Here is an 8,948-nt window from a genome sequence, read left to right on the forward strand (position 1 = left end):
GCCCGGCCCGCCGCGCTGAGGGGCGGGAGCGCCCTGCCCTCCGCTCCGCCAGTGTGAGGGGCGGGAGTGCCCGTCCCGCCTGCTCCTCCAGTGTGAGGGGCGGAGAGAGCCCGGCCCCCTGCTCCTCCAGTGTGAGAGCCAGGAGTGCCCGGCCCTCCGCTCCTCCAGTGTGAGAGCCAGGAGTGCCCGGCCCCCTGCTCCTCCAGTGTGAGAGCCAGGAGTGCCCGGCCCTCCGCTCCTCCAGTGAGGGGCGGGGAGAGCCCGGCCCCCTGCTCCTCCAGTGTGAGGGGCGGGGAGCGCCCGTTCTTCCTTATCCCTCCAGTCCGAGGGCAGGCGAGAACCCGTCTCGCCCGGCCCTCCTGATCCCTCCGGTCCCGGGCCCGGGAGAGCCCGTGCCGCCCGTCCCGCCGTGCGGGTGAGGAGCTGCTGAGGGCGAGAGGCCTGCGCGCGGTGCGACGGGGCACAACTAAGGCTTAGAAATTACTCTCCCCTGTACTTGTGGTGGATTTTTTTTTTTTTTTTTTGTCAAAACTTGAATTACGCTTTTTTTTCTTTCCTTTTTCTTTTTCTTTTTCTTTTTCTTTTTCTTTTTCTTTTTTCTTTTTTCTTTTTTCTTTTTTCTTTTTCTTTTTTCTTTTTCTTTTTTTCCCTCATCTCTTCGTGCTCGACTAGCCTTTGTTCCGGAGCTACACACACACATGTACGTAGCGTCTCCCAGGTGTCATAAAACTTGGCGCTCTGTCGGGAAAAACGGGGCTAACTCGTTGCCTTTCTTGGGCTTTGGCCTTTCTGCAGGGAATAAAGTGTCAAAATCGTGAAAAATTATCTCATGCCTAAATTAACTGCTTATAAGGAAAAGAGCGAGATTTTTCCAGATTTCATAAGGTATTCCATAAACTCATGGAATCTGCATTTTTAAGGCTCCCCTTCACAATCAGGACAGAGCCTTACTCTGTAAATGAGGATAATTTACTTTGTAAATGAAGATAAAATAAATTTATTCATTTGTAAATGAAACAGTTCCCTTTAATCAACCCCTCATCATCACCAAATTTGATTATTCAGTTAGAAGTATATAGATATATATTTGAAATGTCTTTGCAGCCTACTTTTCCTGCTCTCATAAATCTTTACAAAACTGGTTTGCCTTAATACCAACACCATTGTACTGATGTGCATCATTGTACATCATTGTGTAAGAGAAAGACCATACAACTCCAATTAATTTTTTATGCTAAGTCCCATTGTGATTCTGCAGAGCTGAAAGAACCCACAAATCAGAATTTACAAGGGCCTGGTATGACATTGTGTCAAATACATTTCTTGTTCAACAATGTTCAATAATACAGATAAATATTTTTGAAAGAACTGTACAAGCCAGTGAGAATATCCTTTCTATAGCAAGTCTGCATTGTTCCTTTTTAATGCGGATATTAGAAAGATCTCTGATGTGTCAGTAAGAATCACAAAGATAAGGATTATGGGCTGAATGCAGATGTGAAAGGGGATAGATACACTATTTGCATATCATTACCATATTTATTGTGTTATGTATATAATCATTGTGCATATTCACAGAAAATGAAAGAGCAAGAGCTGACTGAAGAGAACCAATTTCACAGGACAAACTAGAACATTCTACTTGTATGTAGAAATACTCTGACAAGGCCAGAACAAAAAACCAAAATTAAGAAACCAGTCCCAGCAATTATTTTAGATCATAAATAAGACACACAAAGAATTCAACAGTTTGGGCTTTGTTGTTTTTTGGTGGTTTTTTTTTTTTTTTGTAATGGTTCTTGAGAATTCTGGTGGTGTCAAAATGCAGCCCTCTGCGAGAGAGGACATCTGCAAACATGCACTGGGGGGCAGCAGATCCCAACCTCTGCTGTGCTATGAGGAGCTTCAAAAAAGGGAAAAAGGAAATTTTAGCCTACCTACCACTGGCCTTTTGTTCCATTGACTTTTCAGAGACTTGTGTACAAAGCAGATGTCATGAGGCAATTAATGAACTGTGTTATTTCCCAGGTTTCTGCATCATCCTGTCTACTCTAGGCCCGTGATACAGATAGCTGAAGGGATGTTGGTAAGATTCTCCTGATTGGTCCTCAGATGATGAAACAAGCGCTGTTTGAGTTCTTACCCTAAGTGATGCTCAGTGTTTACCAGATCAGCACAGATAGCCAAGAATACAGGAGGTTTGGAATCTTGTCTGCTCCAGCTGGGACCAACATTTCCTCTCTTGCAAGACTGTGACTCTTGTTGGTAAAACAGAATCTTTTGAGCATGTGAGTTAATAGGATACACTGCAGTTTAACTAATGTGGCAAAGACAGTAGCGCCTGTTCTTTTAGTTACAATTCTGTAGCCTCTGGTGCAACAGTTTTCGTTTACATTTCAACTGAAATAATACAAAAAAACATATAAGAGGTTCAACTTCTGCAACAATCAAAGCCTGGTGTAATAGTGGACAACTATGAATCTTGTAGTTGGTACCTATGTGCCGTAGCAATTTTTCAAACCTTCCCCCAAAATGACAATTTCTTTTTAATGTTATGGTATTTTGTGCTTTAAGCAGGAAATCCTCACTTTGTATATCAGTCAGATGGTCTTGAAGGAGGCTTGTCTCATCAGTGCTAGAGAAACTGAGTAAGCAGTCCAGCCTTCCTACACTTTGAGCAGTGTGAAGCTCCAAAACTTCCGTTTCAAAGATCACTAACTTAAAAGAATTTTAACAGTTCTAGCACAGCAGGGAAGACAGGAATACTGAGCCTAATGGTTAAATACATTGTCTGATGAATGCAGCATTCAACAGTTTTCATAAAGTTAAATCAGTCCTGAAACCCAGGGCTCGACTAAAGTAATAAATTTAGGTGGGGTGAGGCATTTGGCTTTTAGATTTATCTTTCATACATTAAAATAATATCTATTTCTATATTTTAAAAGTAACTTTGCCATCACCCGAGTTTAACTTTTCTGACCTTTTCTTTAAGCACCCCAAGTATCTTGTACTGAGGTTCAGCTTAAAAGCATCTCACTCATTTTGTAAGTGCTTAATAATGCCTCCTCAATTTTTGATAAAATCTACCATGGCAGCTTAAAGCATTCTCATTCAGTAGACATAAAAATTAGTGCATTTTTAGTCTAATTTATTTTCCTATAATTCAGCTCTATTGTTTGTTTGTTTGTTTGTTTGTTTGTTTGTTTGTTCATTTGTTTGTTTTAGTAGGAAAGGGGGTCAGAAGTTTCTCCACTTCACAACTGATTAGTGAGGCAGTTCAATTGAAGAGGACAAAATTAGTTGGCAGGATTTGGGTGCCCAAGCACACTATTAACCATCCATAAAAAATCAGCTGATTCAGCTGTGTTTTGTCCATCAGAGTTTTCTACTCTAGCTGCAGTAGATAAGACTGTAATAAACCTGTATCTTGGTCAAATCAAAGTAGAGATGAAAAACATAAAATTTAAATCAGCTTTCCCTTGGCATATAGCCGATATTTTCCAAAGTGGTATTATACAAGTCATAAAAATAAAACCTTACATGTGGCAGTCCCAAAAGGCAGGTATCTGTTGTAATTTCCTTTTTATATTAATTCAAGGCCATAAAGATTTTTTTCATCAACAAGAAAAAGCATTTAATTATTGATGGGGCCTACAACTCTTTGTCACAGACTTGTTTACCAACAAGAAATGGACAAAACCCTATTTTTCTCATTACAAAATCAACTGGATAGCAGATGAGATAATATCTTTGCTCACAATTCCTCTTCTCAGTATCTTCCTCTCTTGCTTTGCTCCCTCAGAATTGCAGAGCTATGCTTTTCAAGTCCTGCTTTTCAAGCAAAAGCACAGAAAGGCCTGCTGGCGTCTGCAGCAGCTCTGTCCTGTTCTCATGCCTGTGCAGTAGGTCAGGCAGGACACCCACACACCTCTCAGCCGTGGATAATTTGGATTCTCTCGGGTGGGAGGGACCATCCTTACCCCAGCCCATGGCCCTTCACAATCTGCCATTGTGGCTGTAAGCCCTGCTCAAGTAAGAGTGTGAATCTCGTCTTTTGCAAATCCTTATTGAGGAGATGTTATGAGGAATTAGTGTTCTATCTTGAAAAGAATGTGTGATAATACAGCTGAAGAAGTATAGCCCAAATATCATGCAAGCCCAGCTTTTTTCCTAAAGGCTGAGTCCTGCCAGCATCTGGATTAGAGAAGAGGATGTGAGGCTCGGCTCCCACACTGTGACTAACACTGGATTGCATAAGGGAAGTCTAGGAAGATGGAAATACTTTGATGAGAGTTTCCTATATTACTCAGAGTATGGAGTATTAAATAAATGCATAGGATTTTTCAGTCATTTGGGGTGAGCTGTATGATTCATGTCTGACTACATTGTTTTGTGATTAAACATTCCAAATATGTGCCAAGGAACTCCCCATAGGAGGTTGTGCTGTAAGCATTTATTTTGATTCTCATTAAAAAATAATGAGTTTTTCTTTTCTTTCCTGGTGTGCTGCACTGTTACAATTTGCTTATCAGATAGTAGTTACTGTATAAGCTTGGCACTGTTTTAAAAAAGGCAGTATGGCCAATTAATGTGATCCTGGAATTCAGATTATACTTGCATTATTGCCTCTAAAGATCTAATCTTAGAAGGTGCTGAGAGGACTCCAATTTTAAATGACCTCATACAATTTTAATGAAAGTATGAGAAAGAAAATTGAATGCAACTGCAGAGTAAAGCAAACGTTGGAAAGCTTTAGCATTTCTTAGCAGTATCCACAAACAATTAATTTATATGGATATTCTTCAAATCTCCAATGCTGGTCTTACATTGTGTCTATGTATCTTTGACTTCTTTATAAAACTTAAAAAAAACTTTATAAAACTTTATAAAAATATTTTTATGTTGTGTTCGTGGACAAAATTTGCGCTTTTTTTTTTTTTTTCCCTGTAGAATCATGCCATTAATAATAATGAAAGAGAGTATGACAGTGGAAGTATTTTCTGGCAAATTCCAGAGATACTTTCCTTGTATTTGAATTGAGTTAAAGATACTTTAGTATAACAGACCTTCTCGTCTTATTTTTCCCTTGCTCTCTAGAATACAGAAAGCAAGTTTCTGTTGAGATGTGGCAGAGACTTTTTTATCTTATGGGTTCCTCAAGTTAGCAGGAAGTGATTCTGTGACTTTTTTCTGGCAGGGGCTTCAAATAGTAAAGAATTTATGTGTACACTCTCTGGAGGGATAATTGGAATAATTTTTTCAGATAAATCACTGATCAACTCAAAATACACATTCAGAAAGAAGACTGAAGGGAATGGGGAGAAGATCCAGATTGAATGTGTGCTGAAAGACGAATAATTTGCCTTTGGTGTTTTGATCTAACAGCTTCCCTGAAGATCCTAGACTGCAAGGTGAGGAGCAGATACTGGTTTTTTGTAAGGGCAAGTTAAATGGGAAAGAGCCTATACTAGTTGATCCCAAATTGAGTGTTTCAAAATGATACAAAGTGAAACCTTGTAACCAAAAGTGTTTAACTGATCCACTTAGTTTGGGTAACCCCGAAGTGGGGAGCAACATCACACATAAACCAGGCTGCAGATCTGAGGCAGCAGCAACTTCTGATGAAAAATTAGTGGGGGACTATAATCAGCAACAAGAGAAAACTTAAAGGGAGTGACCCTCTTGGGCTTTCCCAGTTGAAATCAGGGCTGCATGTCTGAGGCCTAACAAATAAAGGAACAGTGATGACATAAAATGCCACAGTCAGGAGTTCCCTACTGGAGGACTTCTGATTTCTAGCAAGCATAAAATTGGCCCCAGACAAGTGATGAATTCAAGAAATTCAAGACTTTGCAAGAGTGCTGAGCAAACAGAAGCAGTCATTAATGAAATATTTCTCACCCCTGTGAAAGGTGAATTAAATGTAAAAAATAAGATAGCATAAGTGAAAGAGGCCTAGGACAGTTGAGAGAAACCAGGATCTGCACAAGAATACATTGAAGTGTATTTCTGCAGAAAATTGTGATGTAGTATTTCAAGTGTCATGTTCTTAATTGCCGTTTTTACAACTTGTACTTGCAGTTCTAGAATTGTACAGTGGAGTCAAAGCATTTGTGAGCAATAGGAGTGAATGGTATTTGAATCCCAAAGCACTAATTTTCTTTTTAATTGTTATTTGTTACTAGTATTCTAGCAGACACACAGCAATTATTAGTAATGCAGTATTAAGTGTCAAATGTTAGCTGATAATGCCTGTAGGGCTACTAGAGCCAACAAACATTTATTTTGTGTTGAAAGGTCTTGGAAGACAAATACTCATTCTGTCTACTTGGAGTCCACATTAGAAGTTCCTTGGAAAGTCTCATACAGAGACTTTACAATTAATCAACAAGATGTAAGGATCAGCAGGAGCCAAGAATGAAATACCATTGACATGACGCAGAGAATCCCATTCTTCAGCATTAGAAAACAAGGCAATGACTGGAATACCACCTGCTTAGAAAAGCATTGCTTACGCCATCTTACACTTTTGAGTTTGCTTTTTAATTTCCTTTCCCTTTTGTTGTTACTCAGAATGCCTCCTTAATCCTGACATTCTGGTTCCTTTATTTAAGCCCTTTAGTTCCTCTCCAAACTCTTTAATTTTTTTTTCCATGTGAAATACTTCTCATATGATATTTTCTAAGTAGACCTTCTGTGTGCTTAGCACAAGATTTGTTTTGAACCCAGATCAAGAACCACCTAGCTCTTAGCTGTTTTATAATGGTGGCTTACTCCAAATAACCTCAGTATGCTTTTCAGGACTCTTACCTATTCTACCTTTCAACACTGAGTACTACCTGGATCCAATCTTTTGGACATTTCTTCTGTGGAACAGAAAAAGTCTCTGTCCCTCTGTCTGTCTTTTCAAAGTAAATTTCCCTAACGGGGAATTTTGGTTTAGAATAATATCTGTATTTTCTACTCCCCTTCTTTATTCATCTTCATTCAGCAGAGTATGTGAACAGAGTCTTTGTTCAGTAAATGCTTAATTATGATTTTCAGTGGTATTCTTAAAATGAGTTAGGAGCACATGTAGTACTGCACTGGGAGCAGTTCCTGTCATTGTGAAGGGCAAGACTTAAGCACAGTCTTACTCATGTATCTCTGTAGTTCTCTCTCCCCTTCCTTCTAACACTCACCCTCAACTGAGGACAACATGTCAGCCACTGAATAACTTGAAGGCAAGACAGCTGTATCTGAATATAGCAGCTTCCACCAACCCCCCTGTAAAATGTCATACTCTGGTTATTGCAAGCAGTTTGAAACAGATGGCCAGGTACGAAGTGTGGCACTCAATTAACAATCACTGTAGCACCATCTTAGTTTTTATAGAGTCACAAGAGATACAGGCAATTCTTCTTAAGTGTTTTTTGTTGTGGTGGTGGTGGTGGTTTGTGGGGTTTGTTTGTTTGTTTGTTTGGTTGTTGTTGTTGTTGTTGTTGTTTGGTTTTTTATCTTTTTTTTTTTTTTTTTTTTTTTTTTTTCCTGAAGGGCCCTATATATTTACACACTATAAAGTAAGAAATGGCTGAGGATTTTGGTTAAAAGTTTTGTTAAATTTTGTTCTAATTTCATCTGGCATAAAGCTGTCAAGGTTTTGGAGGGAATATGAAATGTCAGGTCCTGAGACTCCCAATTTTCACATTATCTGTGGCTTTGAGATACTCCTGTCTTGAGAAGAAAGGATATGGATATTTCTGTCCAGTTGATACTGGAGGAAATGTTTATGATTTTCCTATTCATCCGATGAATTGTTTTGAGCTTTGCTAGTTTCGCACTGTCCCGCGCAGTCTGGGAGGAGCAGATGTCTTGCAGCGAGAGGCAGAGGACGCTGCAGGTCCCTCCAGGCCGGCAGAGCTGTGAGTGCCCGCGGATCCGGCAGAGGGAAGTGTTGTTCTAAAATACCCACCCCTGCAGGAGAGCCTTTGTTGGTCACTGCGAGCCACGTTATTGCATCAGGAATCAATGATCTGGAGCGCATGGAACATGTGATTTATAAATTGTCAGCAGAAGACAAAGAAGCTTTAGCAAATGCCAGAAAGAGCAAGTGAGATGATAATCAGGATGTACCAGGGAATTAAATTAAATTAAATGAATAACTATGAAGCTTACGTGGTTTTTTATTCTCTTAAGGAGAATAAACGGTAGTATAGAGTTTTAGGAGTTAGAGTTGTGATCTGCTTGTTCATGCTTTACCTAAATATGCAGCTGTAGCCTTTCATACCAAAAGACAGGATCTTGAGCATCAGATAGCTAGAAATGCACTTGGTGATCACAAGGCAAGTTGTCATAGGGTGCTTTATTTGCAGAACTGGCTCAGCTTCAGATACTGCTGCCACCATGATCACCGATCAAGATGCTGCTGCTCCTGCAACTCCAAACACTGCTGGAGGGTTAAAAGACAAGAGTAATATCATCTCTGTAATATTAAAAAGAATTTTCAATAGAAAATATTTCAAAGTGAAAGGTTGACTGTATTACCCTTTTAAATATACAGCACTTTACTATATAGGTTTCCTTTCTTGCTACACAAAATATCCCAAAATTGTACAAGTGAAGGGGTTGAAGCAGATGCTCTGGATACCCAATAGTCACACTGAGTGTAATATTTGAAATAATTATTTTTAATATATATATATTCAAAATTGTGTTTGTGACATCCAAATAGCAAGTTAAAAAAGATCAGGGATGGCACAATGTGTGAAAGCAAGCTGAACTTTCACAGTATTGTCAAGCTGTTGTTTTTCAGCATCCTATAAATGGCTGTCACAAACAAACAGAAAGGGTGTTGGAGCTTGAAGAACATTTTCCAGATAATGTTGCTTGAAAAAGACTGGAAGAAATTAATCCTGAAATAATTGTCACTAACCTAACCTTAAAGATGAGCTTGATCTGCTATGCAGTGA

This window comes from Zosterops lateralis (genome assembly GCF_965231275.1).
Source record: "Zosterops lateralis genome assembly, chromosome: 9".
NCBI lineage: Eukaryota > Metazoa > Chordata > Aves > Passeriformes > Zosteropidae > Zosterops > Zosterops lateralis.